Raw genomic sequence first — 27,640 nt, 5'->3', positions numbered from 1 at the left:
CAGGTTAAAACAATTACATATCAGTCCGATATGTGAAAAATCAACCAAACTCAGAAGTTATCCTTGTGTCTGAAACTGCACTTAAGTATCTGCTCAATTGCAATTAGCCTTTCTTGTTCCGTGTCCATTGTGTTTGTTTGAAATCAAGTTTAAAATTAAGCAAAATAAATTATACATTGTGGGTGCTTATTAACTAGTTATTTATTAGTTTTATTAACAACACCTGAGAGATTAAATATGTTCTATTTGTATCAACAATTACTACATCTGTGCTGTAATCATAACTGAATAAGATAATAATGTAGAGTTTTTAATCCATATCTTAAAACTATTTCCACATATCCTGTCAGATGCAATGACATATATTTTGTTTTCTAAATCCGACTGTAATTATTCTAAATTTTCTTCTGAATTTCTAAAACTAATTAGTTTTAGGACAAATGTGGGTTGACACATTGCTGGAGCCCCTTAATTTTTTTCCTTTTATTTAAAAAAGAGAAGTAATAAATTCCCATTAAAAAGAAAAAAAAATATTTAAGAAATTTATAAAAAGTCAAAGTCCAGATAAACTGCCCCTTCTCCCCTCCAATTCCAAACCACAGAGGGTCACCATAATTAGTTTGGTGTATATCTTGAAGCTTTTTTCCTACTTCTACCCACTCCTTCTCCACACACAGGCTTTGCTTAATTTTCTGTTTATGTGAATAAGTCATACTCTACATGTTCTGTGACTCATTTAGCAACCTATTACCAATATATTTTCAAGTTAATACACATAGATTTAAACCATTCTCTTAGGGTGGCATAGATTTCCATAGAATTGATACCTCATAATGTATTATTATTTTTGCTTCTTAAGATTGTTTATAATACAATCAGCATCCAGACAAGAGTAGAGAATAAAGTCATAAAAATAGTAAACATCTGTGTCCATAGCACACAGCTCCATCATATATTTAGCAAAATGTCTCTTGATGGGAATATATAGTATTGCTAGATCTTCAGCGTTAGAAAGAATGTTGCAATGAATAGCATATTTGCACACTTAACATTTATGTAGGTGTACAAACTAGTTATGAAAAGTCAATGCCTAGAAGTGGAATGGTTGGAACAAAGGGCATATGCATTTGAAAATTTGAGAGACTCAGCAAAATTGTCCTACAAAATGGTCATGCTTACCTTACCATTAACCATCAACAATGGATGCAGGTGAGGTCCCATTCTTGAACGTGGTATACTTACATAATAAGGAATGAAAAACAATAGGATTTTAATATAAAAGGACAATTTTTAGAAAAATTATATTAAACTTCTAAAATTATTAAACTCAGAACTACCAAACTGTTACTTTTTTTAACTTTATTATCAGTCAGTGCCTCAGGTTGGTGTCTGCTTGCTCCTAAATTCAGATTTTTTTTTTTACAGAGATAGAAGTATTTCTGCAGTGAGCAAATAAACTTGATTCTAGAGGTTTGTTGCTTCTAGTTTGCATTTGCATACTCTGTTAGCACCTACTATTATATCTCCACTCTGTGAAATATTTTTATGGGGTATTACTACCCAATGTAAGAGAGATCAAACAGGATCTTTCTTGAACTATTAAAATTGGAATAATTCCAATATAGCCTTTTAACCTCTAGGAACTGGGTGAAAAATCTTTCCCTTGGTCATAATTCTTTTTTTCAGAAATTCCAGCTTCTGTTTCATTTCCCTAACCACTAGAAATGTGGAATTTAATCAGACATACAAATCTGTATTTCAAACTCAGCAAATTAGAATCAAATTCAACTAATTCTTTTAAAAATTCAACTGATTTTAAAATAAATTTGCTTACTGAGGAATGCTCTAAAAAATAAGTACATATCACTCTTGTGTCATGTTAAGAAACTACATTAAACAAAAATAATGATAAAATTTAAAATTAAGCAGTTTTAAAATTAAGAGGGCCCTATTTATAATTTGAGTCAACTCTTTTTTGTTTTCAAGGAAGATAGAAAGGATAAGGATTTATTAAATGAATTTATTATCTCAAGTCAACAAATGTTTATTGAGCTCTGCATATATGGTACTATGTTAGGTATTGTTGAATTCAATAATAAATGAGATCTATCCCCCACAATTCCAGGAGCTTACACTTCAGTCAAAAGATAGACTTTGGTCTCTCTTCTAGGATGATAACAGTTACATATTTTTCTGCAGCTTTCTGACTAAGATAAAAAATTATAAAGTTGATTGGATCAATGCTTAGATGAAGACAAACTACTTATGGTTCCTGTCTTACACTTTATTTCCAGTGGAAGCCTTCTGTTGAGGTGATTAGAATCAGGAAGCTTTTTCTTTCAGGGTAGCATGAGGTCCAGACTAACACAAACTCTTCACTAATTAATTCTTTTATGGACTGAAGTATTTCTGATTATGAGGAGACTGTGTTCAGTGTTGAGAAAAAGCATGGGCATGGAGATTATGTGTATTCTAGGGAATCATGAGAAGATTGAGTGGATACCTATGAAACTTTCAGACTAATTTATGGCCTGAAATAATTGGTTGCTTTATGAGGTTACTTGGATTGTCAAAGTGAACTTGAAGTTGAAAGAAACATTAGTGATACATGGTTGCTGAAGATTTTTAGAGCTGGAAGGGCCTTAAAAGATGATGCATTTTAGTCATCCTATTTTAAAGATGGCATAACTGAGATTAAGGAAGGTCAAGACTTTTCCCAAACTCATGGAGTTTGATAGTGGTACAGACAGACCTTGAATTTAGCTCTGATTAAAATGTTAGGATTTTAGGGATAGACCTTAGAGATCGTCTTTTGAACTCATTTTAAAAATTAAGGGTAGTGACCCATGTCCCAAAGCCACATGGGTGCTTTGTGACACAGGAGCTATAGCTGAACATTCTTTATGCCAAACAGTGCTCTTGACCTTATGCCATGGTGTTAACTCTGAATTCAGGACTTTTCCACTCACACCGTATTACCTGTCATATGGACAGAATGTTTGGCTGAAATCATTAATCACTTCTTTTTTCTTTTTAAAGATTTTATTTATTTGAGAGAGAGAAAGCATGAGAGAGAGAAGAGAGAGCGTGTGCACAAGCAGGGGGGAGGGGTAGAGGGAGAAGGAGAAGCACACCCCAGCTGAGCAGGGAGCCCGATGCAGGGCTCAGTCAGGACCCTGGGATTATGACCTGAGCCGAAGGCAGATGCTTAACCGATTGAGCCCCCAGGTGCCCTATTAATCTCTTCTTAAAAAATAAACTTTAAATTTTAGAGTAAATATGGATTTATGGAAAAATTGTGAAAATAGTACAGAGATTTCCCATATACCCCACACAATTCCCTCTATTATTGACATCTTACATTAGTATGTGCATTTGCCAAAGTTAATGAACCAATACCAATACCTTATTATTAATTAAAGTCCATATTTTATTCAGATTTCCTTCATTTTTACCTTATATCCTTTTTCTGTCCCAGGACCCCATCCAGTATACCACATTAAATTTAGTCATCATATTTCCTTAGGCTCCCCTTGGCTGTGACAGTTTTTCATATTTTTCTTGTTTTTGAGGACCTTAACACCTTTGAGAAGTACTAGTCAGGTATTTTGCAGCATGTTCCTCAGTTGGAATTGGTCTGATGTTTTTCTCAAGATTAGACCGTAGTTACAGGTATTGAGAAGGAGGGCCACTAAATAAAGTACCCTTTTCATCACATCATATCAAAATTATGTACTATCAACATGACTGATCACTGTTGACATTGACGTTAACTTTGACAACCTGGCTTGGGTTAAAATTAACCATAGAGTTAATTTTCCGTCCCCTTTCATAGTGTATCACTTGCAAGAAAGTCACTATGTGTACCCCACACTTAAGGAGTAAGGAATTATGCTCCCCGTCTTTGAAGGCAGAGTATCTACATAAATTATTTGGAATTTTTCTGCATGGGAAATTTGTCTATTATCCCCCATTTATTTATTCAATAATTTATGTCTGCATGAAGCTGTAATTCAATAGTACTTTATTTTTTTTGCTCAGATTATTCCAGCTTTGGCCATCGGGAGCTTTTTCATTTGACTCCTACGTTCCTTTGACATATCCCCATCAGTGTGTGTGTGTGTGTGTGTGTGTGTGTGTGTGTGTGTGTAATATTTTCTTACTTTCTGGCACTGCAAGATGCTTCAGTCTCCTCTTATTTATTTCCTACCTGAGTTCTAGAATCAGCCATTTCTCCAACGACCTCTGGTTCCTTTTATTGGAAACTAAGTTCTGGGTACCAGGTGTGCTTGTTGCTCCTGGGATGTCTTTGCTTCTAGAACCTCTCAGCTGAAAGAGCAAGAAAATATATGTGTATATGTTAACCCTTGTATATAAACATACCTGTAAATATTTCTGTATATATCCATTTGTATATATATTAAACAGAAATTTATGCCGATGTCTTTAATGTTAATCCATTAGCACATGAATCATTTTAGTCTTTTCTCTGCTTATCTGTATGTAATCTCCCACTCCAAAAGTGAGAAACCTGGCTTCTACCATTTATTTAATTTACCAATTCCAGTATACATGTATAGTAGTTTCAACAACTTTATCAACTAGAGCAGAGTACTTATGTACAGTTACAGACTCCACTCATTTCCAAGTTACTTAGGTCAGCAACTTTTTCTCCCACCCTCTTCAGTGAGGTTGTTTCTTTTCTTTCTTTCTTTTTTTTTTTTTTTGACAGAGAGAGAGATGGCAAGAGCAGGAACACAAGCAGGGGGAGTGGGAGAGGAAGAAGCAGGCTTCCCGCCGAGCAGGGAGCCCGACATGGGGCTCGATCCCAGGACTCTGGGATCATGACCTGAGCTGAAGGCAGACGCTTAACAACTGAACCACACAGGCGCCCCAGTGAGGTTGTTTCATACATTTACAATCTGATTAGATAATTTGTCACAGTCTGCATTCCTTCTAGATGATTTTTTAACATTTGCATATATTAAGGTTCACTCTTTATGCTACAAAGTTCTGTGGGTTTTGACAAGTACATTCCATGTACTTGCCATTTCAGTATCATAAGGATAGTATCACTACTCTAAAAAAAAAAAACAACAAACCTCCTGTTGTTTACTTAACTCTCCTCCCTGGCCCGAAACCCCTGGTGAGCACTGATCTATTTATCACCTCTGTAGTTTTGCCTTCTTTATAATACCATATAAATGAAATCGTATAGTATATAGCCTTTTCAAACTGGATTTTTTCACTTAGCAATATGCATTTAAGATTCATTCATCTTTGCATGGCATTAATTACTTTTAATCAAATCAGGTCCTAGAATATATTTATTTCACTATTTGTGATTTTAATTTGTTGGAATCATATACTAGCTGTACTAATAGAAGCAAGGAAAGAACAGTGTGTTGGTAGAGGAGGTGATTCACTCTTGAGGTAGGTAAGGAAAAGCTTAATGAAGGAGAAGGAGAAACTTGGGTTAGGCCTTTTATTTCAATAGTGTCATTGTAAAGACAATGTTAAACATACATGCACATACACACACAGTCTCACCACCTTCACACAAAAGGTAGATTCATTTTGTGTATAGAGTTTCAGGATAGATTCATGAATTTTTGAAGCATTGTCAGTAAAATTTTATATTTTTTTACTTAGTAATATTACTGAAATGTTTTCATGTTCTCATGTACCTTTTACAATTATAATATTGCTAATGTGTTTTTTTGAAGATTTTATTTATTTATTTGAGACACAGAGAGACCTAGAGAGAGCACAAATAGTGGGGAGGGGCAGAAGGAGAGGGAGAAACAGACTCCCTGCTGAGCAGAGAGCCCAACGTGGGGCTTGATCCCAGGACTCCGAGATCATGACCCAAGCTAAAGGCAGATACTTAACCAACTGAGCCACCAGGTGCCCCATTATTGCTAAAGTTTTATATTTATTTTTATGTTTATAAATTACATCACATTTTATTTTTCCTTTATACCTCAATAAAGCTGGAAAAATGATCATACATGTCAATTGTGGTTAATTAAGTAAATACAGGAGAGTATAAAAAAATGTAGTTCTATTAACTGCAAAGGCAACGTTTTAGTGTATTTTCAGTCTTTAAATGGAGCTTAAAATATTGTACATTTTAACTTTCTTTAACATTATTCTTTGTTATTTAAAACTCTTCTTAAAACAGTTCTTGGGGGCGCCTGGGTGGCTCAGTCAGTTAAGTGTCTGCCTTCGGCTTAGGTCATAATCCCAGGGTCCTGGGATTGAGCCCCATGTGGGGCTCCCTGCTCAATGGGGAGTCTGTTTCTCCCGCTTCCTCTGCCCCTCCCCCAGCTCGTGCTCTCTCTCACTCACTCTCTATCTCAAATAAGTAAAATCTTATTTATTTTTTTAAAGATTTTTATTTATTTATTTGACAGAGAGACACAGCAAGAGAGGGAACAGAAGCAGGGGGAGTGGGAGAGGAAGAAGCAGGCTTCCTGCTGAGCAGGGAGCCCGATGCGGGGTTCGATCCCAGAACCCTGGGATCATGACCTGAGCTGAAGGCAGACACTTAACGACTGAGCCACCCAGGCGCCCCAATAAATAAAATCTTAAAAAAAAAAACAAAACAAAACAGTTCTTGGCCTTTGGTAAGTGTTTAGTAAGCATTAGCTCTTGTTAACATGATAAATGTCAGTGGGATATGTCTGGATTTTTGGATAGCCTCAGGTCTAATTCATCCATGAGGTACTTTTTAACCCCAAGTGCTTGAAAACCTTCCTAGTTTACTGAAAATATAAGAAATATAGGATGTCATTATTGTAGCATTAAGCATGTTTTTAGGTTGATTAAAAAAATTAGTCTTAAGTGATTCTCTCAGAGACATGGAGTTGGAAGCTAGAAAATGTTTTCAGAAACCAGTCAAGAGAGTGTGAATTGTGTGTGTGAATCACCTGTCATGTCACCAAGCCCAGCATTCTCACAGTCTGTAAATTTTCAGCAACCTCAAATGAATACTTCACATTGTGACTTCATTAATGATTTGAAATTTTAGAATTCATTAAATAGGAGATACAGCCTTTCAAATATAAATATGAAATTATATTACAAAGAAATTTGCATTACCCAGAACTCACAATTTTCCCTTTCTTTCTGACATGCTTATTCTATCGATATAACACAAATTCCTGAGCAGCATCACCAATGTCCTTTAGTATCATAAATCTAAGAAGCCAGTTAGGACCTTAGCCATCAGAGAGTGAATAAGAGAGTTATAAGACAGGTGAAAATAGGGGCGCCTGGGTGGCTCAGTCGTTAAGCGTCTGCCTTCGGCTCAGGTCATGATCCCAGGGTCCTGGGATCGAGCCCCACATCGGGCTCCCTGCTCGGCGGGAAGCCTGCTTCTCCCTCTCCCACCCCCCCTGCTTGTGTTCCCTCTCTCGCTGTGTCTCTCTGTCAAATAAATAAATAAAATCTTAAAAAAAAAAAAAAAAAGACAGGTGAAAATATTTAAAAGATGCCTCCCATGGCGTCCCCAATACTCAGAATACCAGAGTAAGGACTAGCAAAATTCATCAGCTCATTACTATCAACAAACACCATTTTGTGTCAACAGAGAAGAAAGTCTATAAGTTAAATAATACTTGTAAATTATGATAAAAATAAACTGTATAACTTTAAAAACAAGCATTGAACAAAGCACAGATGACAAGTGTGATAACCTGTGATGGAATGAACAAAACTGTAGTATTCAGATTTGTGCCTTTTGGAATATTAGAGCAGGATATAGTCCCAGAGGTCAATCAGTTCAATCCTGTTTGTTTTTCATTTGAAGAGGAGAAAATAGGGCCAGAGACGTTGGCTGATGTTCAAGATCACTCAGCTAGTGGTAAAGCCTAGACTAGAAAGCTGATCAATATGTATCTAGTATAAGCTCAGTGATTGAGACTGTGATCAAGTGTAGAACTATAAAACATGCAAATGTTGATGCTACCTTTCCTGTCCTCAGGGAGACTGAAATCAAGTTTGATCTTTTGAGAAAAAGATTTTATTTATTTATTTGAGAGAGAGAGAGCAAGAGCGTGCATGTGTGCAAGCACACAAGGCGGGGGAGGAGGGGCAGAGGGAGAGGGAGAAGCAGACCCCCAGCTCAGCAGGGTACCCTGCTCAACCCTAGGACCCTGAGATTATGACCTGAGCTGAAGGCAGACACTCAACCAACTGAGCCACTCAGGCTCCCCAATTTGATCTTTATCAGGACAAACGAATATGTTCATTGCAAGGTGGCAACTCATGCCTCAAAAATTGAGGGAAAGGCAGATTTGGGGTAAAACAATTACGAAATTATTTGTAGCCTCTTAATGTAAAAAATGTTCTTTACAAAGTCAATTTTCTCTGAACTGTATATAGGAATAGAATTGAGTTCTATAACCGCACAAATGTTGGAATTGGTGGATATACTTGGAATTTTGAATGTTCAGTGTTTTTTCTTTTCCTTTCCTTATGGATTTTTGAAACACAGTCCACCCTAAACCAGCCTTCCACACTGGAATTTTCAACTTGGCTCTTGCTTGAGAAATATAGTGATTTGTAGATACTGTAATGCTGATTCATGGTCAGTGAATTTTTAAGGTGGGAATGTGGGAGGAAAGATCATTTGAAGATAGACCTGAGAAAGAGAAAAGATCTTGGAGGATTTTGAGCAGGAGAGTGATGTGGTCTGGCATATACATTTTTTTTTTTTAAAGATGTGTTGATTTGAGAGAGAGAGTGTGGGGGAGGGACAGAAGGAGAGGGAGAGAGAGAGAATCCCAAGCCGACTTCCCACTGAGGCAGAGTTCAATGCAGGGCTAGACCTCAGGACTGTGAGATCATGACCTGAGCTGCAATCAGGAGTTGGATGCGCCACTGACTGAGGCCCTCAGGCGCCCCTGGCATATACTTTGAAAAGATCACTGTAGATGATATTTTGAGAATATCCTCTCTTCTCTCCTGGGGCAGAGACTGCTGGGCAGTTATGAGGCTGTTGCAATAAGGGAAGATGTGATCCTGGCTTGAAGCAAACTGGTAGCACCTCAAGTGGTGAAAAGGGGTCAGAGATCGGGAGAAGAGATCCAGGTAAACTAGAGCTGACCCATTTGCTAATGGATTAGTTGGGAGAACTGAGAAAACGACAGGAGCCCAGAATAACTCTAAGATTCTTTCATTGAACAATTGTAAGGTTGGAGTTGCTATTTGTTGAGACGTGGGGGTTCTGGGAGGAGCAGTTTGGGGAGGTGGAAGATAAGAAATTTGGCTGTGAGTGTGGTTAACTGTCTTTTGCTAGTATCGTGACTTGAGATCTGTCATTAACCTCCTATCCATTTTGGCCAAAACATCTCTCAGAAGATTTTATTTTATAGTTTTTTGTTTATTTATTTATTGAAGATTTAATTGGCTCTATTAAGCAATTAATGAATTAGGGAGCAGCCTATCTAGCAAGTAGAAGGGAGCTCTAGAAGATTTTATTTTTTGATCTAGAAAATGTAACAAAGAATTTGGTAAACATTTCTTTATAATATTTAGAATTTACATTTAAATTGAGAGGTTTATACTTTATGCAAATCTAGGTCATCTTTTTTACCCAGAATGCCAAGAAAAAATTTAAAATGTATAATTGTTAATGGTAAGATAGGATAATAGAATCAGTTAAATGTTAATGGGTTTAATGACATTCATTTTTATTGTATGATTTAAAACAAATCCCAGATAGCATATCTTTTCACTCATAAATCCTTCTGTAAAAATGTTTATGTCTGAAAAATGTTTTAACCACTTATCTAGCTATAGCTTCCAATTCCAATTCCAATATACATATATTATCACATTCAAGGCCTTATCTGTCTATGGGTAGGTGAAAGCGATCCTTAAGGCATCTCTTTGAAGAGTTGCTCTAAACAAAGTGACAGTAATAAAGTTAAATAAAAATTCTTCAGTGAGATCGCACTACACGTATTAAAACATTTCCTTTTCCTCATTCCATCTTGTGTGAAGTGTTTGATTTTTCTAGGAGTGTTTGTGTAAACATCTATTATATACCTCTTTGAGAAAGTATAGCTACTGCACATGTATTTGAAATACAGCTCAGCCTGTGTTGAAAATGGCTGAACTGAGGAGTTTCCTGGGAGCTTAAAAATATTTTAATATTCTATTTAAGAGAGCAAGAGATTTTAAATGATCAAAGAGAAGTTTCTAGATCAGTGATATTTTTAAAATATGTAAGGGGAAATAGACTTTTGGCGATTATACAGCTTTGGGACATTAAGAAATTACCTAAAAAATATTTTGCATAATAGATCAATATGTATTTATCTTTCAACTGCCCCTAAATTCAATTGCACATATTATCACACTTATAAACCTGTAGTAGAAATTTATCTTAGCCAAAAGATATTGAAAGGAGGGCATAGATTTCAGCTATTCTCAGATACTTCAAACTGATCTTTGTGGTACTTCAAGGGTTTATTTTGGAAAGGACATCATAGGCATGCAGGTGTGGAAGTGCCCACAAGGGTTCATCTAGTTCATCATGTCATCCTAAGGATTATTAAAATTTCCAGATGCAAAACTAGTTATAATGGGTCGGTTTTCCAACCTGTGAACTCTGGAGAACTCTTCTAAAGGCAGAATCTCCTTTTCAAAGATATTAAAAATAAGGTTTCTCCTTATTTCACTTTTGCAGAGTCCCCAACCCTTAAAAGAGTTTAGAACTTAAACTTCAAATAATCTCCTCTTTGACAAGGTCTTTTGGTGTTCTTCAAATAATAGTCCTTTGTCTAAAGAAAATCAGACTAAACTTATGTATTAAGTGATTAAAGTAAAGCTCATTATTATGTTTTCCATGTTACTTCACCTCTGATCTTTCAACTTTGACCTCTACTTTTGATCCATTTCCAAATATTAAAATATAACCATTATAAAGAACTGTCCTTTATAATAGCACAATCACCAACATGGCCCTTGGCTATTTCTGATTATTCAGGCCTTGTTCTTCAGTTTTGAAACTACCTGGTATTTTTTGGTTCATTTCATATCAGTGGTTACCCAACATTCTTTTTCAAGGACTTTTTCAACATCCGTCTTATTACTTCAAACAGTAAAATCATTAAAATATTCAAAAATCATATTTTTTGCATCTGTGCTTATAAAAGTAAGTAAAAAATAAAAAAAACGATGTTAATGTAAGGATAATAGTTGATTATTTTTAGAATATTCTTAAATATTGTTGCTATGTCAGCAGGAACTAATACATATGTACATAACTAATACATATACATATGTAAATTACTACAATGGATTAAAAAATTAACTACATTAAAATCTCTGAGTTAGTGATACTCTAAAAGCTTACTTTATTGGTCATTTTTGGGATCAAAATCATTACTCTGAAAACTGATCAATAAATGTAAAGAATCGAGAAAGAAACGTTCTATTTTTTAAATCTTGGAAATTTAAAAATGCCACCTACCATTTTCCACCAAATATTAAGAAACGTCCTTTTCCTTCATGCCTAGCATTCCAGATTCATTTTATATCTGTCATAATTGTGATGGCACTTATGCTGGGGTTCCAGGATTTTATAAGATCAATTTGGAACATTTAGGGACTTATTAAGTAATATTATTTTCAGTGATGTACTTCAACTAAAAATTAGTGGTGCTATTTTTATTTTTTATTTTATTTTTATTATTAAAAATTTTTTGAATTAAATATAGTTGACATACAATGTTACATTAGTTTCAGGTATATAACAGGCAACTGAACAAGTTTATACATCATGCTGTGCTCATCCCAAGTGTAGCTACCATTTTTCCAGATACATTGCTATTACAGTATCATTGACTATATTCCTTATGCTGTGCCTTCTATTCTTTGACTTTTTCATTCCATAACTGGAAAAGTGGTGCTACTTTTATTTTTTATTTTTTTTAAGATTTTATTTATTATTTGACAGAGAGAGACACAGTGAGAGAGGGAACACAAGCAGGGGGAGTGGGAGAGGGAGAAGCAGGCTTCCCGTTGAGCAGGGAGCCCGATGCGGGGCTCGATCCCAGGACCCCGGGATCATGAACTGAGCCCAAGGCAGACACTTAATGACTGAGCCACCCAGGTGCCCCAGTGGTGCTACTTTTAAATGAAACAATGAAATGATGTTCTTTGAAGGCTATGCATTAGTGGATTAAAAGGGGAGACTCAAATGTGGGAGGGTGAAGATTTCACTGGTGTTTTCCACCAACCCCTCTGGACTCCCTAAAGGCCTCCTTAGGGAGAAGCTTCCTAGAAGCTTGGTGTTGTCTTAAAAAAATCTCAAGAGCTCTTTAGCTTCTTGTGGGACAATGCATTTTAGCTTACCTTTGTAACAACTCTAAAACATTAAACCCACGGCTTTGGGCTCCACAATTCCACGGTTCCAGGTAATTGCTCTGTACTTTTCTACTTTTGTAGCTGTGCAATGTTGATACCTTCTTCCTCAAGATCAAATCCACTTTATGATGAATCTTGATCTAGAACATTTCTCTGCCCTAATCCATTCAACTGCTTTTTTATTGTTAATTCCTTCTTATTGTTCTCCTTGCTGGTTTTGAATCTAATCTCAACATGAATTCTATGGCAAACTTCTTCCATGGTGCATCTCTTCTTCTAGAAGGAAGAACAAAGTCCTACCTTTCCTTTCTCTTATCCTTGACTGTAAACCCATTTACTCACATTCACCAAGCATATTCACTTAAAATGCTCACTTCTGCAAACATCCAGATGCAGATAAAATGTTCCTGCCTCAGGAAGTCTTCCTCAAACTCCTCAGATGGAGTTAATGGTTCCATTCTCTTATACAGTCATGGAACTTGGTTTGTAACTTAGTTGTAGCATTTACTGTGTTCTCTAGTCACTTATTCACTTAGTGATGTAGATGTACTAGGTGGCAGCTTTTCAGCAGCAGAAGCCATGGCTTATGTATCGTTTTCTCTAGCACAGTTCCTGACCCTTGGTAAATATTCAGTAAACATTTGTTGAAAGAATAAAATAATTGGGCGCCTGGGTGGCTCAGTTGGTTAAGCGACTGCCTTCGGCTCAGGTCATGATCCCAGAGTCCTGGGATCGAGTCCCGCATCGGGCTCCTGGCTCGGCAGGGAGCCTGCTTCTCCCTCTGACCCTATCCCCTCTCATGCTGTTTCTCTCTCTCTCTCTCAAATGAATAAATAAATAAAATCTTTAAAAAAAAAGAAAGAATAAAATAATTAATGGATGGATAAATAAATGAATGGTCTTTTGTACTTTTCTTGTCTCTGCCAATTTTTTGCTTTTGCTTATGGCATTTTTTGTTTGTTTTCATGGTCACTATACTTCTACATTTATTAAGTGGAAATATGGTCGTCAATCTAAATAAGTAGCCCTGGGGCGCCTGGGTGGCTCAATTGGTTAAGCGTCTGCCTTAGGCTCAGGTCATGATCCCAGAGTCCTGGGATCGAGCCTGGCATGGGGCTCTCTGCTCAGCGGGAAGCCTGCTTCTCCCTCTCCCACTCCGCCTGCTTGTGTTCCCTCTCTCCCTGTCTCTCTCTGTCAAATAAATAGATAAAATCTTTAAAAAAATAAATAACTAGCCCTAATTCTTAATTTCCTCTTAAATTCAACTTGAATAATCCATGCATTGGTAAAGCGCTCTGGGAGTTTCATTTTGTATTTGTCTATGTGGGAAAATCCCAACTGAATTTCTACAAAAAGGCAAAAATTAGGGTTGGTCAAGAGATTGATCAAATCATTTGATTTGTCTTATTAGAGCTTGTCATCAACACAGGCATTTGATTTCTAATTTACTTGCAGTAGCTTTTCTTCTTTCTTAGTAGACATTGGTAATCAGCAGGAAAGCAGCAATCCTGTAAGTAAGTTAAATTTGAAAATTTGTTTTCCATCGACTTGATAGTAGGGAAGTCTGGAGCCAAATGGTGATATTTGTGTCTTGGCAACCTAATTACTCTGTCCCTCCCTCACTGCTGCCCTGGCCATGCTTACCTAACTTTCCTCTTTACCATCCTCCCACTTAAGAGGGTTTTGGCCTAGTAGATAGTGTGGGTTAGGAGGTCTCCTCAGTTATATGAGTCATAGTTTCTTCATCTTTAAAGAGGGATAATAGATCTAGATGTTTATGAAGCTCAAATACACAATGCACATACTGATTTTTGTGAATTCTAACAAATTATATATATAAATTATAGGATTATTTTTAATTCATTAGAAGCATCACCTGTAGCATAATTTAGTACTTCTGTTTGTATCTCTGTCACTTAAGATGACAAGTAATACAATAATCTAGTCTTGTTATAATTGGGATGCGCTTAGGACATGCTCTTGGGGCATTTTAGCATAGCCATCTGAAGAGGATATTTCTATCTCTGTTGTCCACCCATGAAGATTCATGTTCACAGGTAAGGGTTGGAGGGCAGGTGGATGGGACTGACTTTGGGGCAGGGAAGGACTGGCAGTAGGGCACAGGGAGATTAAACAAGGAGCAGCAGAATATAACTCCACCCAGAGATGGCACTATGACCAAAGGACCCAAGAAAGTAGACAGTTTTTGTTTTAAGAAATTAATGTATACAGATCAAAAAGAAAATTTATGTTGTAAATGGAACCATTTAAAAGTGTAAACTATCAGATTAGGGAAATATCCCAAATCAACAGAAGGGTGCTTCTACCTACACCTGTTTTTGCTAATAAGTATTTCAAACCAGTACATTTGAAGAAAGACGTGACTATAGGTTACCCCTCAAGACTATTTGTGGAAAGCCAAGGGTGAAATCTAATTTATTAAGTAGTTTTTCTATTAGAGCATATATTGTGCTGTCTTTACTTTTAGGGGAGAAACTATATGATTGAGAAAGATATTAAAGAGGACCATGATGCCCATGTGGGGACACACATACGCACATACAAAGCACTTGTTAAAGGATATGAAAATGAATGAAGTTTTATGGTAATCAAGTTTGTCTTTTTTGGTCTTCCAGGTGATCCTAATTACTTATGTACTAGAAAGTTTATAGTATTTCTAATGTTAATATTAAAACAAATATTGAAGAAATAGCTAATTTGGGGAGATTTCAGAATATCATGGAAAAGAGATTAATTAAACCTCAGTATACTAGACAATTCCAGAGAAGTGAAAAATAGATGATATGAGTGGTCCAAAAGAGAATCCAGAAGTCCAAAAAGAGAGTCAGGGAACCCTGATCCTCAGTCTTTGCTATTTTGTCAAGAAACAGTTTCTTTTTTTTTTTTTTCATGGATGCAGTATCATCTTTTATTTCCCTGAAAAAATTTTTTTTTAATTTAAATTCATTTTTTTTATTCTTATGTTAATCCCCATACATTACATCATTAGTTTTAGATGTAGTGTTCCATGATTCATTGTTTGTGCACAACACCCAGTGCTCCATGCAGAATGTGCCCTCCTCAATACCCACCACCAGGCTAACCCATCCTCCCACCCCCCTCCCCTCTAGAACCCTGTTTGTTTTTCAGAGTCCATCGTCTCTCATGGTTCGTCTACCCCTCCGATTTCCCCCGTTTCATTCTTCCCCTCCCGCTACCTTCTTCTTCTTCTTTTTTTTTTTCTTAACATATATTGCATTATTTGAAGAAACAGTTTCTTTATCTATAGAAATGTTTCCTCAGCTAGTCTGTGAGTGCTGTGAGCATTGTTTTCCAATACATTTATTACAGTTTTACCCTCCTCAAAAATGGATACTATATAAAGAGTATGGTTTGGAAATTGTAAAAGGAAGTGGAAAAGTAGGAAAAATCACAGAAATAAATTTCCTACCTCCTAGGTGACATCTGGGTAAATTTGCTTATTCCACTGTTCTCATTCTTTAATTTTATTGCATTCTAGCTCATTGCCTTGTTAAATCATTTTGCTCTGAACTTTAACTCTCAAATGATGGTCAGTAGTTATCCATCAGTTTATTACTCACTTTTATCCTGAGCATTTTGTTTAATGTGTACTAAGTACTCCATAAGTGGATTTTAAATAATGAATAAATAATAATATTTTATATCTTTGAAGCAATTTCATACACATTGTATGAGTTTTTCTTACCTCATTCTGCATGTATGATTATCATCCCACCTAAAATGATAAAAGTAATTTTGTGTTTTTTCCAGGGTATGCTGGTTTGAGATGAGAACTCAGTCTAAAAATCAGTTCAAGTTAAACCCAGGGTTGATTGTGGGTTAGTCTCAGAGCAGGCAGACCCATCTGTTGGTAGTTATCTTGGCCTCCCTCTCTGTGATCTCGCCCTTACCCTCCCCCACAACCTCTCTGATCTCAGCTTTTACTACCGTTCCTTCTGTACTTTACTCCAGCTCCACTGCCTCCTTGCTGTTCCTAAAACACTCCAGGCATGCTCTGCATTCAGGCTTCCTTACTAGCTGCTTCTGTCTGGAACATTCTTCCCATAGGTTTCTACTTGTTTAACTCTCTCATCTCTCATCTTCTCAACAGAACACTCTGTTAGACATTACTGCCATTCATCAATATCCAATTCCCCTCTACCACCAGCCACCAGGCAGATCACACTTCCTTTCTCCCTTGAAGTTAGACAGGAACATTTGACTTGTTCTGGCCAAAGAAATGTGAGCAGAGGTGACACGTGTCACTTCCAAGTGGATGTTTTTGAAAACCTGTGTATATTCTCCTGTGTACATTCTCTTGTGTACAGTGCTCCCTTCCCTGTGTCCTTGCAACTGTCAGCCTTTCAGATGATGGGGTCTCTATTAGCCTGGACCCCTAAGTGAGGATGGCATGGGTAGAATGCCCACCAATCTATAATGGATATTTTGCATGAGCCAGAAATAAACCTTTGTTGTTTTAACATAACCTAGCTAATCATGAATAATATACTTATCTTTTAACATTCAGTACTGCAACCTATTCTCCACCCCCTCCCTAGGGCACTCATTTTCCTTTACTCTACTTTACCTTTCGTAACACTTGTCACCTTCTAAATAGATATTAGATGCTTTATTGACTATGTTTATTTTTTATTTTCTCTGTCCTCTCAGCCCCACCCGCCCCAGAATGTAAGCTCCATGGGGCTAGGACTCTTGGTCTGTTTTGTTCAATTATATGAGATAAGGCATTCAATAAATATTTATTGAATGAATGAATATTAAGCACCTTCCCTTACTTGCCCTAGTCTCATGACTGATACAGATAACATGGAATTAGATCAGCAATGCATTGAGAAGAGCAAAGGTATAGCCACAGCACTGTTGGGAGGCATTAGTAGCCACTTTACCCTGCCTAGAGATGTACGTTAGGGAGGCCTCCAGACAGATGATGTTGAGCTGGTATTTGAAGCCAGTTAAGGGAGACCCAGACAGATAAGGGAACAGGCAATTCTAGGCAGGGAACGGGATGTAATAAGAAAGACCATGAGAAATAGCATGGTTTATTTCAAGAGCTGCAGATAGTTTGGTATTGCTGAAGTTCCATTTATGGAAGATGGAAAGGTGAGAAGGGGCCCATGATGGTTAATTTTATGTGTCAACTTGACTGGGCTAAGGGATGCCTAGATAGTTGGTAAACCTTATTTCTGGGTGTGTCTCTGCAGGTGTTTCCAGATGAGATTAATATTTGAACTGGTGAACTGAATAAAGTAGATGGCCCTCTCCTATGTGGGTGTGTATCATCCAATTCATTGAGAGTCTAAATAGAACAAAAAGGTGAAGGAAGGATAAATAAGGTGTCTCTGCTGGAGCTGAACTATTGATCTCCTGTCTTCGGCTTTTTTTTTTTTTAAAGATTTTATTTATTTATTTGACAGAGAGAGACACAGCGATAGAGGGAACACAAGCACGGGGAGTGGGAGAGGGAGAAGCAGGCTCCCTGTGGAGCAGGGAGCCTGATGTGGGACTCGATCCCAGGACCCTGGGATCATGACCTGAGCCGAAGGCAGTCGCTTAACTGACTGAGCCACCCAGGCGCCCCTGTCTTTGGCTTTTGGGCTCAGCTGAGAACTTACTCCATTGACCCCCTGATTCTTAGGCTTTTGGACTTGGATTGAATTACACTGCCAGCTTTCCTAGTTCTCCAGCTTGTAGGCGGATCATGGGACATCGTGGCCTCCATAAACACATAAACTAATTCTTACAATAAATCTCTTAATCTCTCTCTCTCTCTCTGTATATCCTACTGGTTCTTTTTCTCTGGATGACCCTGAGTAATACAGATTTTGGACCAGGAGTGGTGTATGTTGAGATATCTGTGACTTGGGCCACATGATCCAGCAGATTCAGTGGTGCCTGAAGGGTCAGTGGCAGATAGAGATGCTATTTGGAGTCTTTGGCAGGCCTCTACAGGCGAATCACAGTGCAGGTCTTTAGGATTTTTTGAAGCAAGGTCCTGCCATCCTCTATTGATAAATACTCTCTTTTGAGAAACAGCTCCTAGCCTGTTACTGAGCTTAGGAAAGACTGAATGTTTGACCACAGGTCACCAAGTTATCGTGTAACCTGAGCTGCCCATCATGAACTGGGTGTTATCCTGCCCACCAAGCCATACAGTTACATGAAGTTACATGAAGAAGTGGCCTAAATGTCCTTCTCCCCACCCCACCCCCACAACTACACTGCCTTTTCTTTTCCAGTGTGCACCTGTGGTCTCATGGAGAGTTCCTTATGATCAATTGAAAGAGAAAAAAAAAACTCAGGCCTAGTTTAGAGATGGTTCTGCATGTTAAGTAGGCACCATCTGAAAGTGGACAGCTGTAGCACTACAGCCCCTTTCTGGAATATCCCTGAAGGACAGTGGTGAAGGGAAATCCTCTCAGTAAACAGATTTTTATGTAGTATATCTGGTTGTTCACTTTGCTTGGAAGGAGAAATGGCCATATGTGTGACTGTATGCTGATTCATGGGCTGTGGCCAGTGGTTTGGTGGTGACAAATAAATTTGGGGAAGAGGTATGTGAATAGACTCTCTACACAGAAAACATGAAGATACTTGCATTCCATGTGAATGCTCGCCAACAGGTGACCTCAGTAGAGGAGGATTTAATTTTATTTTTATTTATTTGTTTATTTTAATAAAGATTTTATTTATTTTTGTGATAGAGTGAGTGAGTGGAAGAAAGAGAGAGCGCATGAGCTGGGGGTGGGTAGGGGCAGAGGGAGAAGTAGACTCCCCGCTGAGCAGGGAGGCCAATGTAGGGCTCCATCCCAGAACCCTGGGATCATGACCTGAGCCAAAGGCAGACACTTAACCAACTGAACCACCCAGATGCCCAGTAGAGGAGGATTTTAATAATTAAGTGGATGGGAAGACCCATTCTGGGATACCAGTCAGCCTTCTTCCTTAGCCACCCCTGTCATCTCCCAAGGGCTCATCAGGCAAATGGTCCTGGTGGTAGGAATGGAGGTTATGCATGGCTTCAGCAACATGGACTTTCACTCACCAAGGCAAACCTGACCATGGCCACCACTCACTGCCCAGTGTGTCAGCAGCAGAGACAAGCACTGATCCCTCAAAATGGTACCATTCCCTGGGGTAATCAGTCAGCTACCTGGTGACAAGTTGATTATCTTGGACTGCTTTTGTTGTGGAAGGGTTAACATTTTGTCCTTACTGGGATAGATACTTCTCTGTATACCCCAGATATAATGCTTCTGCCAAAACTACCATCTGTGGACTTATAGAACACCTCACCCACCATCATGGTATTCTACATAGCATTACTTCAGGTCAAGGAACTCATAGCAAAAGAAGTGCAGCATTGGGCCCATATTGATGAAATTCACTGGTCCTCCCATATTGCCTCCATCCTAAAGCAGCTGGCTTGATAGAATAGCGGAATGGCCTTTTGAAGACTCAATTACAGTGTCAGCAAGGGGGCAATGCTTTGAAGGGCTGGGGCGAGGTTTTTTGGAAGGCTGTATATGCTCTGTAGCTGTGAATCTGTGAAATCAAACATATTACATATTTCCAAAATATAGTGGTGGGATAAGTTTAAGATATACATTCCCATTCCAAAAGGGAGAAATAGAAAAGAAAAAAGGAGTAAACAAATCCAGGGTAATCCTAAACCTAATAGGTCAAACAACACTAAATCTCAAGGCTTGAAAACAATCTCCTTAGCTCCGTGCTCTGCCTTCTAGAAAGACTGGGGTAAGAGGTGGGTCTTCAGGGCTCTGGGTGGTCCCACCCTCACAGCTTTGCTGCAGCTCTCCCAGGCTAGAATCATATGTTAGTGTTTTACCAGACTGGGGTCATGAGGGTAGCAGGTCCCCCAGGCTCTGCTGGGCATTGGCCTAGAGGGGACTCTAGTAGTACTACCCCAGCAATGGCCCTCTGCCAGAATTGGGTGCTTGGTGGCTCCATTCCTTTTTTTTTTTTTTTTTTTTTTTAGGATTTATTTTAGAGAGAGGAGAGCAAGCAAGAGAGAGAGAGCGCACAAGCACAGGGGGGAGGGGCAGAGGGAGAGGGTATGAGAAACCCAAGCAGACTCTCCGCTGAGGGCGGAGCCTGACATGGGGCTTGATCTCACAACCCCTGAGATCAGACCAGAGCCGAAACCGAGAGTCTGATGCTCAACCGACTATGCCACACAGGTGGGTGGCTCCATTCTTTAAAATCTAGGTGGAGGTAGTCATGGCTTGTGTTTTGCTGGACACTCCAGGGCCTACTGGAGCTGAACCTGGGGGCTGAGGAATGTGACGCCAGAATGTGGGGAGCTCATTTCCATCTGAGATCTCATCAGAATGGCCTATACCTTCCATATTTCTACCAACATTCTGTTTATGACCATTTAGGTATTCTCTAAGAAGACTGAGATTGTCCTCAATGATAACTGTCCTCTTCTTCTAAGCCCTTCACCAGATTGCTTTTAGCAGTCTTTGCATGGCAATGTAGGTTTTTTCCTAACATGTACTGCAGAACATTTCCCTCTACCTATTACCCACTTCCAAAACCGCTTTCACATTTTTGGTATTCAATACAGCAGCACCCCATACTTGGTATCAATTTTATGTCTTAGTGTTTTAGACTGTTATACAAAGATGTCACAGACTGTGTAGTTTATAAACAACAGAAATTTCTCAGGGTTCTGAAGGCTGAGAAGTCAAAGATCAGGCACCAGTAGATTTGATATCTGGTGGTATAAATCCTGATCTGAGTCCAAAAGTCTGAGAACCAGGAATGCAATGTCTGAAGGCAGAAGATGGATGTCTTAACTCAAGCAGAGAAAGCAAATTAGCCCCTCCTCCACCTTTTTGTTCTATTTGGACCCTCTGGATTGACTATGACCACCTACATCCATCTGCTTTACTCAGTTCACCAGATCAAATGGTAATCTTTTTCAGAAATGCCCTCACAGATACATCCAGAAATAATGTTTTACTAGCTATGTGGGCATCTCTTACCCTGTCAAGTTAACACATAATATTAACCATCACAAGTCCCCAGATTTATATATTGAAGTCCCAATCCCCAAGGAGATGATATTAGGAGGTGGGGCTTTTGGGAAGTAATTAGGTCACAAGTGTAGAATACTCATGTTTACGATTAGTGCCCTTATAAAAGAATCCCCACAGAGTTCCCTGCCCCTTCTGCCGTGTGGGGACACAAGAAGTGTGCAACCTCAAAAGGCCCCCACCTGATCATACTGAACCCCTGATATCAGACATCCAGCCCCCAAAACTGTGAGCAATGTCTGTTTTTAAGCTCCCTAGTGTGTGGTATTTTGATATAGCAGCTGATTGGACTAACACAGGGCCAGATCATGAAAGACTCTGAATGCCATTCTAAGGAATTTGACCTCGTAGTGTGTAGGCCACTGAAGGATTTTAAGCAGGAGATTGAGACAATCAGATGAATTGTATTTTAGAAATATTACTGTGACTGCAATGTGGAGGTTGGACACAGGAGGTAAAAAGGCTGATGAAATAGTCCAGGTGAGAGATGATGACAGTCTGAACTCAGGCAAAAGCAGTGAGAATTCAGAGGAAGTGACAGTGACATATTAACTGTGGGGAAGACTCTAGAGGATTCAAAGTGGAAGTTTGAGATTTTATTTTATTTTAAAAATTTTGTTATTACTATTATAATTTTAGTGACTGGATGATTCTTGATTCTATTTACCAAAGTAAGTAAAACAGAAGGAAGATACATGATTGAGTTGAAGTGACTGTGAAACTCCTGGATGTGAATACCCAGTAAGTCCATGGATGCATAGGCCTGGGTCAGTAGATTGGGGAAGTCATTAACCTTTAAAGGTAGTTAAAGCTGTAGATGTAGGATAAGAACTGGGCTGGAGAGGGAACCCTACAAAATCACATACTGGGACTGGGAAGAGAAAAGATAAATCTGGTTAGAAAAAGAGAAGGCACAATCCAGGATTAAGAAGGAGAATGGATCTGTGAAGGCTGAAGAGAAGAGAGAGTGTCAAGAGATATTCTGAAATCCTGCCTCAAAGACTGTGAGCTGAGATGCTGAGGAACCCAGACATATTCAGGATCACACAGTTAATTATTAGCAGAATTGCGCTTAAATGCTCTTTGCAGTACTTCTTTTATCTTAGGACTAAATTTTTAGGTATTTGAAAGGTCCTTGTAAACCAGGCCTAATAGATTTAGTAATTGGGCTCATCCATGTTTCCTCTTTTCCTCCCCTGACCAAATCCAGTTTGTTGGCAAATCCTGTTGAATCTTCCTCTAAAGGGTATCTTTGTTTTAATCAGCTCCCCCCACTTTTACCACTGCAACTCAGTCCAGCCTCCATCAGCTCTTGCCAATGTTACTGCAGGAGCCTCCTAACTTTTCCCGATGCTTCCACTTATTCTTGCTCCATAGTCCATTTTCAACAGAGCAGCTAAAATTGTCTTTGAAAATCAGATCATGCCACTCCCTTGCTTAAAACTTTCCAGAAGGTTTCCAATAGCACTGAGAGTAAAACCCCAAATTCTTTAAATGTTCAACAAGGCCTCATGTGCTGTAATTATTGCCCATCTTTTGGACCATGTCATACTCCACTTTCTGCCCCATTATTGTTCCATATATCATGCTTTTTTTTCTGTTCCTTAAACAAGGCAACACATTCATGCCCCACAGCCTTTGCACTTCTGTGGCCTCCTGGATGCTCTTTCCCCAAATTCCTATGTGGCTGCCTCTTTGTTCTCATTCAGGTCTCAGCTCAGATGTCATCTCCTTAGAGGTTTTCCTTCTCAGCCTAACTAAAGGAGCCTCCCTTATCCCTCCTTCCAATTTAGTCTTTACTATTACAAAATCTATAGCACTTCATAGCACTTTTTGAAATGACATTGCCTGTTTGTTTACTCCTATTATCTGTCTTTGCTATGAGAACAGGGACCCTGTCTATCCTGTTTACTTCAGTTTTCCCAGGGCCTAGAGCAGTGAATGGATTATGAGATAATAGCTAACTCATGTTTGCCACTTGCCCAGTACTGTTCTCAACACTTTATTAAATTTTCACATCAATTCTATAAGGTAGGCACAATTTGCAGGTAAGGAAAACGATGCAGTAACTTAAGTCATTAAGGCTCTTGCCTAAACTAGTGAGCAGAAGTGCTTCTTAGTCATCAGCACCCATCAGAATCACTTGAGGGGTTTGTTGCAACAAAAGTTGCTGGACCCCCACCTCAGTATTGTTGGTTCCACAGATCTGGGATAAGACCCAGGAATTGTCATTTCCAGTAAGTTCCCAAAGGATGTTGATGATGCTGGTCCAGGAACCACCCTCTGAGAATCAGTGCAATAGAGTTCCACAGAGCATTTTCTCACATTATTTATTGTAATATCCACATTCCTATAACCCATGATCATGCCCACTTTGTACTTAAGGAAACTGAGGCTCAGAAAAGTTAACTGGCCTTCTGATGACCACAGAGGAGGGAGTGAGTGGAAAAATTGCTTGGACTCAAGTCTGGCTCTAAATCAGTGCTGTTGGCATTGCCCTAACAGGCTTCTCTGTGGCACTAAATTTTTTAAAATATTGCTTCAGTAGATAAATTGTAAAGACTTCATGAATTTGGCAGATAAGTAAAGGAACCCCATGGGAACAGAAGGAACTTACATCTTCTACTCCGTTTCATCTTAATTAATCTGAGTAACCAAGATGCTTTCTACACAAGCTGACTTGACCAAAATTTATTTTCATTCTCATTTAGACCTGCCATAAATATGATCCAACCACTTTCCCTTTTTGTTTAAAACAGAGACATATGATAGCATTGTAAGTGAGGTTTCTCTGGCTCATTACTGTTAAAGAACCTTTCTTGCAAAACAAAGAAGAGATTCAAGACTATTTACTAAAAAATATAATATTTTAATATTTATCATTTAGTTCTTTTTATAAATAACACTAGTTCTAAGGAAAGTTTTTTTTCTTAAAAAAAACTTATGCACAATTTTGACTAAAATTTCTGAAGTACTTGAATTTTTTTTTCTTAGATAGCAGCCCTACCACACACTAGAGACTTGAAACTATAAAACTTTGTTTTTCTCGGGTTCTTTCAGACATTAACATTCCAGTGCCATATTCTTATGACAAAGACTAATAAAAAGAGAAAATGGCATACCCTGGATCTATTTTAGTGATAAAGATAGGAGTGGGAAATGGTAAAAATCTACCTTGTTCTCATTACTACAGTGCTAAAACTGCCATCAATTATAATCACTCACCACATCCCTAACATGAGACTTTGTTGGTAACTTCTCTTCAACACAAACTCAGTCTCCTTTAATCCAGTGTATGTGAGAAATATATGTTGAAATATATTGATAGTGCTTACATTGATGGCATTCTCTTCACTTATAAAAGCATGTGCTGAAAAAGGAGTAATGTCAGCACATAATAACCAGGTTTCTATAAGACAGTTATTTCTGTTTTATTGCCCATCATCTTATAAGCAAAATAGAAAATGTTCCAAGCATTTACCTTGACCTATATTTCACAGTCATAGTTATCTATACAGAATTTTTCTTTTGTCTTTGCTCAGAGTGCAAAAATGTCAATACATTTCCTCCCCAGCCTTTGCCTATGGCCTCCTGTTCAGTTTTGTTCAATTTGACTTGACTCATTTCTTTCTTTTTTGTCTTTAGTCCCCTTCCCTTTTTTCCTCCCTCCTTCCTTCTCTCTTCCCTCTCCTCTTTCAGTGAATAATTATTGGGTCCATGATGTTCTAGATTTGGAAAGTAAGACACTTATAGTCATGCTGGAGAAGAAAACACATAGTATAAACATGAAAAAGTTCCATAGTTCAAAGTGATACATTGTATGATGATGAAACAAGAAAACAGTATACAGGCGGTGCAATAAGCATTCAGTGGGAATAGAGATCCCTATGGAACTGGTGTTTTCGAGGATGACCCTATAAAAAACATTTCCTTTAATCTATTGCTGCACAAGAAGTACCCTGAAATTTAGTGGCTTAAAATAATAACTTGCCTTAATTGTACTATCTGGGCTGGGCTCAGTTGTCTTCCAGTTCACTTGGTATCTGCTGGTATTAGAATTGCAAGATGGCTTCCTAACTTGTGTGTAAAGCACCTCATCTAAATGGCCAGAACAAATGGACATCTCTCTGTCTATAGAGTCTCCCCAGTAGAGTAGCTGAACCTCTTTGCTTGGTGGCTCAAGGTTCCAACAGAGAGCATTTCAAGAATAATAAGCCCCAATGTGCAAGTACTTCAATACTTGCTTGCTTTCCACCTGTTAATGTCCCAGTGGCCAAAGTTAGTGTGGGATGCAATGAATACTAGACACCTCATGAACACTTGGTTCATGGGGGCCACCAGTTCAAACAAAGCAATTGGAGGGCCAGACTACATATGGGGTGTGAGGGAAGGAGAAGTTACATATGGAGAGTTTGAGTTCGAATGATTAGGAAAATTGTAGTACCATTCATTAGAAGAGAAGAAGTTATATGGGGGAACCGGTCTAAATTTGAAAGGATGAAAGCGTCCATTAGGCAGACAGAAAATTTACTGGAATAAAGACATGAGCTGAGGGTTGAAGTTCTAAATTCTGGAATCATATGCAGAAAAGAGTTAGTTAAAGTTTTGTGACGGGTGAGTTCTGAGAAACATAGAAGTTGGATCAATGAATTTTGAGCTATGCTTATAGTTAGAAGTTGGGAGGCAGAAGAAAAACCAGATTAGGAGACAAAGATATTGAATATTCCTTTCATAGTTTGTGTCACTTGTTAGCATTTTTATATTTCTAGTTTAATTTGACTCTCATTTATACACATCTGGGAGTAGAATTTAATTGAGAAATAATTTGGCTTTATTTTAGCATGTTTTGCAGTGGAGTACTTCTAATGCTTTAAGTTATTGACTTGAAAATATGTATTTACTAATAATAGCTAATATCTTGGAGACTTCCTCATGGTTCTCAGGTAGGTGGAATCATTGTATGAAAATTAAAGTTAATGATACAGCTTGACAGAATTATGCTTTTATTAATTAATTTTACTTTATTAATTAGTTTTATTAAGCTTTATTAATCTTTGTGCTGTCCCGCTTTTAGAAAGTAACAAAATTGTGTAAAAGCTTGGTTTCAATGATGAATTAATTTTCTTCTTATGAAATGGACTTGATATTAAGGCTAGATTAATGCAAGTGCAGATTAAAAGTATGGTGCAGAAATATTTTCTTGGTATCCACTGACAAAGTAAAGTCAATATTCAGAGACAGTTAATAGTTTTCTAAGAGCCTGTTGCACATGTAAGTGAGAATTGTTGATTGAGGAACTGAGTTCAGAAATTCCCTGAGGCAGTGTCAGGAAGTTTCTGTAGTTAAGCATGTCTGATTTTGATGAGCTACCCAGGTAGGCCTCAGGTTGTATATGGTCAATATGATAATCAGACCCAAACAACTGTGGGCAGGCTTTGGAGCCCTCTCACCCGTTAGGCAGAGGGGATGGGATACCCCTCAGAAGCCATTTGGATGAGATAAGATGTGAAAACTGCACACAGAGAGGTTGAGTAAGGCCACACAGTTATAAGTGGCAGAGTCAGAATTCAGATCCAGGCAGTCTGATCCCACAGTCCATTTGTTTAACCACTACACATAGTGATGCTTTAGTTTTAATTTGTTTTCCTAAAAGCTGCACCTTTTTTATGTAATAATTTTGATGACAATAAATTAAACATTCAGAAGTAGTTTGCCTATATAAGGACTAAGATATATTTAAAAAAACTTTTTTTAAGATTTTATTTATTTATTTGAGACAGAGAGAGAGAGCACACAAGTAGGGAGGAAGGTTAGAGGGAGAGGGAGAAGCAGATGCCCCGCTGAGCAGGGAGCTGGGATCATGACCCGAGCCAAAGGTAGACGCTTAACCAACTGAGCCACCCAGGTGCCACAAGACCAAGATATATTTTATCTTCCCTTCTCCAGTTTCTCTTAAAAGCTAAGATGGTTTGGACTAGGATAATAAAGTTATTCTTTGTGTTAAACAATTTTGTCGTTATATCCCTTATAGAGTCCTTTTGCTTATTAAATATCTGCTTATTTAATCAATTGCATAATCCAGGCAAGTATATATGTGTCCTCATTCAGTGAAGGCACAGAAGAATATTTGAATGTAACCTAACATTGTTTAAATAGAATAC

Source organism: Neomonachus schauinslandi, chromosome 7 (assembly GCF_002201575.2).
Source record: "Neomonachus schauinslandi chromosome 7, ASM220157v2, whole genome shotgun sequence".
NCBI lineage: Eukaryota > Metazoa > Chordata > Mammalia > Carnivora > Phocidae > Neomonachus > Neomonachus schauinslandi.
The sequence above is the reverse complement of the archived record's forward strand: the minus strand, read 5'-3'. Positions refer to the sequence as shown.